General features: G+C 37.0%; 1 long non-coding RNA gene across 1 annotated transcript in view; it reads right to left on the reverse strand.

Moving 5' to 3' along the window:
- Nucleotides 1-4,855: 4,855 nt before the first annotated feature.
- LOC125754887 (uncharacterized) overlaps nucleotides 4,856-12,383 on the reverse strand; it is a 34,436-nt gene continuing 26,908 nt past the window's right edge. Inside the window, exon 3 of the long non-coding RNA XR_007409931.1 lies at nucleotides 4,856-6,972. This is a non-coding gene — a long non-coding RNA (uncharacterized LOC125754887). The remainder of the gene's footprint in view (nucleotides 6,973-12,383) is intronic.

Raw genomic sequence — 12,383 nt, forward strand, 5'->3', positions numbered from 1 at the left:
CATCATAAGTACTGCTTCTTAATGACACAGTAAAAAGAAGGCTGCAATGGGAAATTAAGGAAGGGAACTTTAATTCTGTGTCCTAGGGCACACAATTTCTTCCCTAGGAAATTACTTCAAATAGCTAAACATTCCACAATATATGATTAATAATGAAAATATTCATGAGTTCAGCATTAATTATTGCATTCATTCATCAATCCTTATTAGCTGCTTTTCTAGATATCTACTGTTATACGATGAATTTCTCCAAAACTTAAGGCTTAAGATAACAATCATATTCTATTATCTCACAGAATTCTAGGGGTATGAGTAGGTTGAGCTTGGTGGTTCTAGCTTCTCATGTGGTTACAATCAGACCATAGGTAGGATAGCAGTTATGCCAAAGACTTCCTCACTCACATGCGTGCTGGTTGGTGATGGCCATTGGCTAGGAGTCCAGCCGTGGCCATCTGCTAGAGTACCCAGCCATGGCCTTGCTATGTAGCCTGGGCTTCCTCACAGCAAGGTGCCTGCATTCCAACAGCATCCATCCTCGAAGTAGGAAGTGGAAGGGCCAACTTCCTATAGCCTGGACCTGAAAACTGGCAAAGTGTTCATTTTCCTAATCTATCAGAAAAGCAGTCACAGAGCCCAGTGCAAGGGGGAGGGTCTATGGGCAAAGCATCGATGAATGTCAGCGTCTTAAAAACAAATAAACAAAACAACAACAACAACAACAAACCTCTGCAATCTAGTATCCTCTATTGTGGAACTCTATTGTGGAACTCGCACCCAAATTTAGAATACATTCACTCACTTCAAATATCCCACAAGAATATTATTACATCATAGCATCGAGCTCAGCCTCCAGATCCAAATCTTTTAATTTTAGTTGGCTCCTCAAGAATGGTGCCTTAAGAACAGATCCTTGGTTTCTTTATACTTCCAATCTAAAGACTTATAAACTAAAGAGACAACTTATCTGATCCCACAACAACTCAACACACAATGGTGGAGCATTACAGAGTAATGTTACAGAGTTACAGAGTAACATCTACTTATGCTCCTTTAGAACAAGAAGGAAAACAAAGTGCACATGGATGCCACTCATCCATAGCGACTCAGAAATCCAGGAAGGCACATGCTCCTAGATTCTAGTTCCTAGATCTTATGTGTGTTCCCTCCATTGGTTTCTCCAAGTCTTGGACCAAGTGGGTGTCTGCAGCCTTGTGGTGAAGGACATCAGCTTGTCCGGATGTCCTGTATTGTTGAGGTGGGAAACAGTGCCAGATGTGGGTTCCAGTTTGTCCTACCTGTCCTCAATTTTACTTCCAGCTTTTTTCCTGACTGCTGTCCTTGTTAAATCTTCAATGAGTGACTTTTGATCTATTGCCAGATGCTGAGGTAAGAGCCTTCCTTATACTTCTTCACCATCTCCTCCAGTTACCGATGGCTTATCCTTATAAGAAATCCTTTTTTTCCATATTATTCATAATTGACAATGCTTTCTTGATAGAACCCAAATGAATAAGCTAATTATTATCCTGATGATACGTAATAATATGCATTATCATGCACAGATATGTAAAAGTGTAACTAAGGAACACATACAGTTTTCACAGAAGTAACATTTTACCTGGATCCTTTAATTAATAGAGATTTTATCACACAGAGAAGAAATGGTAATGACACTCAATGTAGAACAAACAGTATTGATTCTACTGATTTTAGAGGGACTGGTTTTGAAAAAAAAACCACTCCTATTGACAGTAGCTGGTAACTTCTTAAATTACATACCTTGATTTCCATCACACTTCCTCTATTTATCCTGTTCATGAACTTTCCATCTAGTCAGGAAAGCTTTGGAATTCGTGACACTTCACAGCCCCTCCTTCTGATTTTTTTCTGAGGTCTCTCAGGAAAGCTGCTATTTATTTCTAGCCATGGCAAGGTCAGGATGGAGAATCTTAATAACTTCCTTGTTACCCCTGAGTTGGCTCTTTGTGGCCCCACTTGATTACTCTATTTGTAGGACATTCCCAGAACTTCAGGCACGCCCATGAACAAATGTGTGTATCTTTAAAAAGCATTTTCTCAAAGGGAACATCAATCATTTCTCAAGCCAAATATAGTCTTGCTGTTATGGAAAGAGTTATATCTGAAATTGCAGTCCTTGAGTTTTAGATTCTATTATGTCACAACTAAACTGTTGGACTCTGAGCATCTCATTTAATTTCCATGAACCTCAATTTCCACAGCTGTGAAATAAGTATGATTGTCCCCCTTTTTCTATGGGGGATATATTCCAAGACCTCAGAGAACACCTGAAACCATGGATAATATCAAACTCTATCTACCTACCCATCTATCTATATCTCCACAGATATATATAGAGAGAGAGATATAATGTTTATATCTTTCTATATATACATAGTAGTGTTTTTCCTATATATAAATACCTAAGATAAAGTTTAATTTATAAATTAAGCACAGTAAGAGATTAACAACAACAATGAATAATAAAATTGAACAGTTACAACAAAATCTAATAATAAAGGTTATATGAATGTGCTCTCTCTCTTTCTCTCAAATACTTTATTTTACTATACTCCTCTTATAGTTATAATGGGAGATGATAAGATGTCTACATATGATATGAAGGGATGTGAATGATGTAGGGATTGTGATGTAGCATTAGGCTACTATTGACCTTCTAATAGTATGTCAGAAGGAGAATCATCTGTTTCTAGAACATGCTTGACCAAGAGGAAGTGAAATCATGGGAAGTGAAATCACAAATGAAGGGGGACTGTTGTAATGTCATTTTTAAGATGTGTTGTTAGGATTGTCAGTGGTACTGGTTGAATGATAAATGCAATTTATCACCTTCTTTGATGTCACCTTTTGTTTCTAACCATTAATATTAGGAAGACTTAACAGTCTAGAGAGGTAGAATTTCATTCTTTAATCTCAGATTTTATTTTTTACAGTATTGTTGAATATTAGAAAGAATGTGTACAACACAGCTCAAGTAGAAGGTGGTATATGAAAGGTGCTCCTTATCAAAGATCTAACAGATGCAATGTAGGTAGGAGATGCTGTTATGATGGAAGAGGTAGTCAGTCCAGGGGACCCAGGAATACTAATATCCTGCTTTTATCAGCCACCTCTGCTCCCTGCAGGCCATTGGAGAGAATAGGAAGGCAAGTAAAAGGCAAGGTAACACTTTACTAACAGCTGGATCTTTGTCTCAAGCAACAGGTAGATTTGAGTGAGCTCAGATGAACCATGTGGACATTCAGTCTCATCTAGTTTAAGACTAGAGTAGCTTTCTCCCCACATAACATCAAACTTACATCTTTGCACTCACCATTCACACTGTGGTAAAAAGTTTCACTGACCAGGGATTGGAAAAATGAATACAGAGAGAGAAACAAGCATGAGAGAGTGCATTTGTGACAGTGTCTAGATCCAGACTGGTCTATGCCTCCCACAATACAAGCAGAAGCCTGAGTCCAGCATTCACTTAGAAGAACAGAGAATGTCTATACAGAAGGAAATGCCCAACATGGCTAGAACACTTGTACCCTTACTTCTCTGTGTGGAAACAAAATTTCAAGGAAACACCATACGTATATATATTTCAACTTATACCTACTTTAAAGCTATATGTTTAAGAAAATGATGCTAATTCAGAGGTTTTAGTTTTAAGAAATCTTCCTCCACTGGGACCAAGAATTTGTACATTTGCACATGATTTATCAATGATACCTTATGAATTGTTACATTGGAGTATTTATTTATTTATTTATTTTTGATGAAACCGACTAAGGCACTGTGGTGTAGATCTCCGTTCTGACATTAGAGAGCCATGTGACCTTGAACATTGTTTCCCTCTGGTACTCAATTTCCACATCCTTAAACAGAGGAGGCGGACCCAATAAGTTTTTAAGTCCTTCACAGTTCTAACATTTTAGTAGATAACCTAGTTATCTATGTTTTTTTTTAATCACTTAAGGAAAAATTAAAAATGCAAGATTTTATTCTTTGGGAAATGATTTTGCATCCCACTTTGGAGTTAAAAATCTCTGCTGCATGAATTTATTTTAACAAACACTAAATCTTCGTGATTTAGCTAAAGCTAAAAATAGTCTCTGCAAAAATAAAAAAAGAGTCACGTTGTTTATAAATAGCAAGTCTTCAACTCTGGGGCTTGTTCGGTCAGAAAGAGCAGCTTAAACTAAAATGCAGAGTCAAAATAAACCTATTTTACTGGGTTGGCAAGAGTCCAGCTGCACGATTTAGCCCTTGATTCAGCTAAGAGAATGGTATGGAGGCAAAATTTGAGAATCATTCTATGTGCTGTGAACAGGTTGATGTGTCTGCTTTAATAACTACCCATTTTACAGAAGAGGAGATGGAGGCTTAGAGGAGTCAACTGTCCAGTCCATAGCCACACCAAAAGGGTAGTGGCTGGGATCAGACTTGACTCATTCTTTCGACTTCATTGTCCTCATGGAAGGCTGACCCACTGATTAATGAATGGATTAACTAAAATAACAGGTTTGGCAAGGACTACACACAGGGTACTATGAAATGAATGTTAGAAGAATCAAAGACACCCTGGATTTCAGGATACCCACACTCCAACAAGATATGATCACATCCAATTAAACATCATAAAGAAATAGTGGCCCAAGAAATACATAATACTCATTTCTTAAATATTCACCAAATGTAATGGCACTTATGTTTGGGTAGTGGTGTTTTATAAGAATTTTAATTTCTTTTTTGCTTTCCTAAACATGTAAGACTTTTACAAATGATATAATATATACAATGTCAATTTTCCAAGGACTCATTTATTCAAGCTTCAGACCATAAAGGCATGCCTGATTTGTTTGTTTAATATACTTATTTTGGTGAATTATTTGGTAGGTTTTATTAATAGAATTTATTTTCTTTGGGCAGTTTTACATTTACAGAACAAATGAACAGAAAGTATAGAGAGTTCTTATATACCCCTCACCACTGCTACCCTGTTTTTCTTATCATTAACATTTTGCAATAGTGTAGTACATTTATTACACTCAGTGAGACAGTATGGAAATACTATTATTAACTAAAGTCCATCATTTACATTAGAGTGCACTCTTATGTTCTATGGGTTTTGATAAATAGATACTAACATATATTTACGATTTCAGTGTCATATGGAATAATTTCACTGCCCTAAAAATTCCCTATGTTCTACCTATTTATCCTTCCAACCCTCCTCTCAACCCCTGGCAATGACTACGTTTTTTAGTCATTATAGTTTTTGCCTTTTCTAGAATGTCATATAGTGGGAATCATAGAATGAAGCCTTTTTCAGGTTGGTTTCTTTCACTCAACGATAAGCATGTAAGATTCCTTCATGTCTGTTTGTGGCCCCATAAATCATTTCTTTTTATCTCAAATAATTATCCATTGTCTGGATGTGCCACACTTTGTGCACTAACTTATTAGAGGGTATCTTGATTGCTTCCAACTTTTGACAGTTATGACTTAGGCTGCTATAAACATTTGTGCACAGATTTTGGTGCAAACATAAGCTCTCAGTTAATGTGGGTAAGTACCATGCAACATAATTACTGAATTGTCTGGTAAAAGTATGCTTATTGTATGATAAGTTTTGTAATAACTGCCAAACTTATTTTGAATTCCCACTGACAATGAATGAGAGTTCCTTGCCAACATTTGGTGTTGCCAATATTTTGGATTTTAGCCTTTTTAATAGGTATGTAGTGGCATGTCACTGTTATTTTAATTAGAAATTCCCTGAGGACATATGATGTTGAATATATTTTCATATGCTTGTTTGTCATCTGTATGTCTTCTTCAGTGAGATGTCCAAATCTTTAACCTATTTTTATTTGGGTTGTCTGGTTCTTATTTACTGTTGCGTTTTGGGAGCTCTTTGTATGGATATGATTCTTTGTTTAGATAATACTCCTTTACAAAATATACAAAATATGTATTTCAAAGGTTTGTTCCCAAGTCCTAGCTTCTCTTTTCATTTTCTTAACAGTGTCATTGGCAGAATAGAATATTTTAATTTTAATGAAGTCCAACTCATTTTTTTTTCTTTCAGTAATCATGCGTTTGGTATTGTACCTAAAATATCATCTCCAACCCAAAGATAATCTACATTTTCTTCTATTATTTTCTGGGAATTTTATTTTCACCTGTTATATTTAGGTCTATGACCTATTTTTTTGTGAAGAATATAAACTCTGTGTCTAGGTATTTTCTTTTCTTCTTATTTTTTTAATGTAGATGTCTAGTTGTGCTAGCACCATTTGTTCAAAAGACAATCCTTTCTCTGTAGAATTCCCTATATTTGTCTGAGTTTATTCTGAGCTGTCTATCCTGTATCATTGATCTCTCAATTTTTTGCCAATATCACACTGTTTTGATTACTGTAGTTTTACAGAAGTCTTGAAGCTGGGTAGTATGTCTTCTCACTTTGTTTTTCTCCTTCAATACTGTGTTGGCTATTCTGGGTCTTTTTCTCACCATATAAACTTTAGAATCAGTTTGTTGATATTGATCCACAAAGTAAGTTCCTGATCTTTATATTGGGATGTTGAATCTATAGATCAAGTTTGGAAAATCTTGATAATATTGAGTGTTGCTATCCACGTACATGGAATGTCTCTCCATTTATTTAGCTCTTTCTTGACATGATTCATTTCCAGACCTAAAGGTAGATGTTGCTTCTATAGATTACATTTTACATTTGCAGTACATGTACATAAATATATATATATATATTTGATTCTTGTTATAACTTTTAAAAAGCAAAAGTAAAGTCACAAGATAATAAGTGCTACTAACAGAGATGTACATAAAAAGCCACAGGGTGCAAAGTCAGACAAGATTAATTCTGTGAGGAATTGATGAAGAGAACATCTTCTCCAAGATGATGATGGATGGGTAGCTCATCACCTAGAGAAGTAATAGAAGACTTTTTTAGACCAGACCAGGTGTGTGTGTGTGTGTGTGTGTTCAGCATAAGAGGCTGAAAATAAATCAATTCAATATATTCATACAATTCAAAGGCATTCTGGAGACATGAAAGTACTTAAGGACAGGGGTTATTGGTCAGACATTACATATAATCATATAAGGGAAGGGAGAAGAAATGTGTGGGAAATATCAGAAAGGGAGACAGAACATAAAGACTCCTAACTCTGGGGAATGAACTAGGGGTGGTGGAAGGGGAGGAGGGCGGGGGATGGGGGTGAATGGGTGACGGGCACTGAGGGGGGCACTTGATGGGATGAGCACTGGGTGTTATTCTGTATGTTGGTAAATTGAACACCAATAAAAAATAAATAAAAATAAATAAATTTAAAAAAGAAAGGATTGAAATAATCTAAAGAAAGGAAAGTCTCCAGCAATGGGAACACAGAGTGCATGGACAGAGATAATGAAGTGTCAGATTTGTTTAAGTACTGATAAGAAGATCAATTTGCTGTTGTCTAGGAAGACAATTGTGGGTGAGGTAAAAAAAAAAAAAAGTCTGAGGGAACATCTGCTGCTTTTGCAAGCAGTAGCTCTATTCCTGGCACATTTTTGCAATATTTGTCCTTCCAAAAATATCTCAATAGAGTAAAGCCTCAGAGGACTCAATGATTTATTAATTCATCCAATAATTATGTGAACTACATTGTATTCTGGGTACTATTCTAGATGTTGGTACATACAGGTACGAACCAGACAGAATAAGGTCCTCCCCCAAGGCACATTTTTCTGCTCTCCTTGACAGCCATTTGCCTCCACCCATCACATTACATACTCTAAATGTTTGTGTCCTGTTATTGGCCTCAGTGAGAAATTCAGGTTTTCTTCTCTTGTTTACTGACCTAAACCTTTCTTTAGACCATCTCCCACCCTTATCCACTCCTTCACCACTCTGCTCTTAATTCAGTCTTCTGATTCAAGAACTTCTGAAATATTCTCTTCCATTCTTAGCACCATGAAATGCTAAGCATTGAGGTTCCTGTCCTCCCCCTAGAGTGGGAAATTTGAGTCAGGATATAACATCTGTGTTGTACAAATGCCAGAATAAGGTCAGAATAAGGTCCTGACAGAATAAGGTCCTCTTATTCTGTGGCTTTTCTGTTGATGTTAAAGGTTACAAATACTTCCTTTTTAGGAAATGATGGTATGAGATGTCATGTCCAAATCAACAATTACAGCAAGGCTATGCTGTAATTGATCACCTGGGGGAAAAGAGTGGTTTTCCAATTGGAAATGGGAACTGCTGGAAAAGCCTCGGCAGTGTCTGGAGCATATGCTTTACAACCTCACCATCACACAGAAGGAATAATCACATAAAGATATAACTATTGTTATCCCTCACAAAGGCTCAAGGACATTAAGTAATTTCCCCAGGGCTATAGGGTCTTTTATTTGGCAGAGCTGGGTTTCAGACTTAGGATGGTCTTCTATGGTGTCAAGCTTTTTGTCCATTTGCTTCTCAAACTACCTCCCAAAAGTGGCAGGACATCCAGAATTGAGGTTTCAGTTTAGTTTGTAACACAACAATTATAACAGATTTTATTGGTATCCTGCCCACCTCCTCCTGGCTCTCATCATTCCAGTATCTGCCAACAGTCTCCTACTAAAGACATTAAGGACTCTCTACCTGTGGCTTTTTTAAAGACCTCCACTGTAGGACAGCAGTACTGACAGGTATGTCCCTGTCAGTGTGTCTCCACCATTGACAAGTGGCAACTGAAGGATGAGAAGTCCAACCTCTTCTACCCTAGGCAGGATGACTTAAGGGTATGTTCTACACTGTGTCCCAAGGTTTCCTGGCAAGGCTGAGCTCAGCTTGTCCACAAGATAATTTGATGGAGAACATATCTTTTATTTGCTTCCTTCCCTGCCTTGTCTAACCTTTTCATTTCCCTACTATGGTTCCTGGAATCATGTCCCAACTTTCCAAATAAAACCTTTCACTCAAAGTCTAGTCCCTGGAGCCACTCCTGGGTGAAACCAATTAAAGACCCACCTTTTACCTAGGAAATAACAAATAGGAGAAGAGGCAATGTGAAAGATCTTTGAAATTATAGGGGAACCTGTCTTTATAGGTGAACTTCTCACATTGTCCTGTGCTTTTATTTCTCATTGTCTTTCCTTGGGATAAGTGTAATTCTGACAACACCGAGGCTTGTCTCATATGCATCAAAGGAAATAGAATATTTGAAAAAATGTTTTTCGCAGGGCTAAGATCAAGAATTAGAGCTAAAAGCTCAAGGTGTTTCTAGGCCAGGACCCTGCATCACACTGAGCTGATAGAATAGACCCACCAAGGAAAAACTCAAGTGGCAGGGACCATAGGGATGCTGGATTCATCACCATGCCCTTATCATGCTTTGGTTCAAAGCTGGGAGCATCGGCAGAGATCCAAGAATGTGCTTCTCAAAGGATCTTTACAGATAATGGTGTCCTAAGAAACTACCATCCCCTGGAATTTGGCATGTAGATTCTATTATCCACAGTTACACGTTTTCAATAATTATGTTATTTGAGTGTCTCTGAGGGAAATATTTATTGGAGGGTGAAAGGGGGTCAATCAATCACTCGTGGCAAATCAGCTACCATCTTAACCTAGACAACTAGTAATACCTAGAAATTTAGGTTGGCAGTGAGTGTGATAAATCTGTCTATACATAACAAGACCCTTGTGTCCAGGTTGGGGTAAAAGGTAGGGACTTAACTTTCAAGGGTAGCAATTTGAAAACAAATCTCTGAACCTAGTCAGCCTAATGATAATAATATTAGTAATTGTGTCCATGAGGGAGTAATAGAAGCAGCATGAGTACTTCCCACCTCAGACATAATTAATTCAGTAATAGTGGGATAAAGGGGCCAAGGAGAGAATCTATGAGATAATCAACAAGCAGCAGTGACATGAGCTGACATGAGTGGGGCAATACAGAGGTACTAGGGTTAATTGTCTCTGACAATTCTCAGTATCTCTTCTAGAAGACAATCTGATTAAAGCCACAGAATATGAGTATCAAGCCTTCTCAGGAAGGAATTTGAATTCTGATTTTGAGTCACCAGGAGATATTTCTTAACCTCTCTCCACTTGAATTTCCTAGGCTATAAAATGAGGATCTTAGTATGTGCTGTATATGTTACGGGAATTAAAATGAGATTTTGGACAACCTGATTTAAAAAAATGTACCAAAGACCATAACAGACACTTCATCAAAGGAAAAAAAAATTAAGTGGAGATGCCTAAGGTGTGTGCTTATAAATATTATATATATGTATATATATATACACACACATATATAATATATATAATATACAGTTCAGTGCATATATGTAGTATAGTATCTATAGTATAGTTTATGTGTATATACATATAGTAAATAAGCACATAAAATATATTTTCCATTCTCTATCATCAGAGAAATACAAATTAAAAAAATAATGGTGTACTACTATACTTCTATTAGAATGGCCCAAATCCAGATCACTGACAACACCAAATGCTGACGAGGATGTGGAGCAACAAGAACTCTCATATGCTGCTGGTGAGAATGAAAATGATACAGACATTTTAGAAGATATTTTGGCAGCTTCCTACAAAACTAAACAGTGTACTTAGTTTTATAGGAATCTGCCAAACAACTGTGCTCTTTGGTATGTATTCAAAGGAGTTGAAAACTTACCTCACACAAAAGCCTGCACACAGATGTTTATAGAAACTTTATTCATAATCACCAAAACTTGAAAGCAACCAAGATGCCCTTCAGTAGGTGAACGGATAAAATGCACTACATCCAGATAGTGGAATGTTATTGAGAAATCAAAAGAAACGAACTTTCAAGCCATGAAAAGGAGGAATCTTAGTGCATATTACTAAGAAAAAGAAGCCAATCTGAGAAGGCTACCTACTGTATGGCTCCAATTCTATGACTGTTTGGAATAGACAAAACTATGAAGATAGTAAAAAATCACTGGTTCCCAGCAGTGGAAGGGAAGAGATGAATAGGCAGAGAACAGAGGATTTGTAAGGCAGTGAAAATAGTCTACATGATGTCATAATGGTGGATATATGTCATTAGGCATTTGTCAAAAAACTCATAGAATGTGCACCACCAAGAGTGGGCCCCAGTTGGATGCCAAGTGATTATGATGTGTCTGTTCATCTATCCTTGGTGATGAATGTATCACTCTGGTGAGAGATATTAATAAAGGGGAGGCTCTGCACCTGCAGAGACAGAGGGCATACGGGAAATCTCTACACCTTCCTCTCAATTCATTGGAAACCTAAAACTGCTCCAAAAATGAAGTAAATTTGTTTAAAATGAGATGTATATCAAATTCATGGAAAATTGTAGACAATAGTTTCCTCCTCATCATACACAATAACAATTTTAGCAGAAGAAAAGAAAATCTTTTTAAATAAATTGATTTAACAAGTTGATCAGCTTTCTGGCTTACACACGGAATATCCTAAGTCATTACTTTTAAAAAGCCTAGAATGTAAAGGCAGTCATTGTTTCACTCAGAATTTATTAATGCATACAGTTAACTTCATTAGACAAAACATTCTTCTCCCAGGGAGCTCATCATTGTAGACAGGGTTTATTCTGGCATAAAGGCAGAAGGCTCAGTTCAGGGAAATATGTCTCATTCAAAAGAATTGAATAATTTGATGAAGTATATCTTAGCAATGGGTGGGAACAGGGACCTGAGTTTGCCTGTAGTACCACAGATTTATAAGGAGGAGATTACAAGAGGAAGAAACCTGCAGTTTGCAGATGGAGACAGTGGAGATGCCTGAGGAAGTGCATGATGTCCTGCTAGAACACTCTGCTGGGCGGTAGTGGGGGAGGATCATCCCATCCCTCTGCAGACTTGGCCCAGCACTTCCTGCACATTTCTCAAATGAAGGCATCAATGACATTCTTTTTCTCTAGCCACTTCTTTTGAGTCTTGTGTCAACACCAGGTAGCTGGTAAAATTCCTCATTACGTTCCCTAATTTCAATAAGAATGAATCCAGTCCAATTCCTTAGAGCATCTGAATTCATTGCATTCTGGGAGAAATTAGGAGAAGTCAATCTCTCTATAGTTATTGCTCTGAAAATGAAGCATGCAGCTAGAAGCACTTTTTTTTTCTGGCAGAAAATAATTTTATGAATACAACTCACAGCCTAAATTACTGAAAGAATGAGGATCTATAATGAGTTTTCCAATGCAATTGTTGTTACTGAGAATATAGGTTCCCCCCGCCCTCAAAAAAAAAAAGTAATTACAAAAATAATCGTATTGAGAAATGAAGTGGCCTGTTGCAGGTAAGGTGGTTCCTCTCTCACTGAATGCCAA

The sequence above is a fragment of the Canis lupus genome, chromosome 3, assembly GCF_003254725.2.
Source record: "Canis lupus dingo isolate Sandy chromosome 3, ASM325472v2, whole genome shotgun sequence".
Classification (NCBI taxonomy): Eukaryota; Metazoa; Chordata; class Mammalia; order Carnivora; family Canidae; genus Canis; species Canis lupus.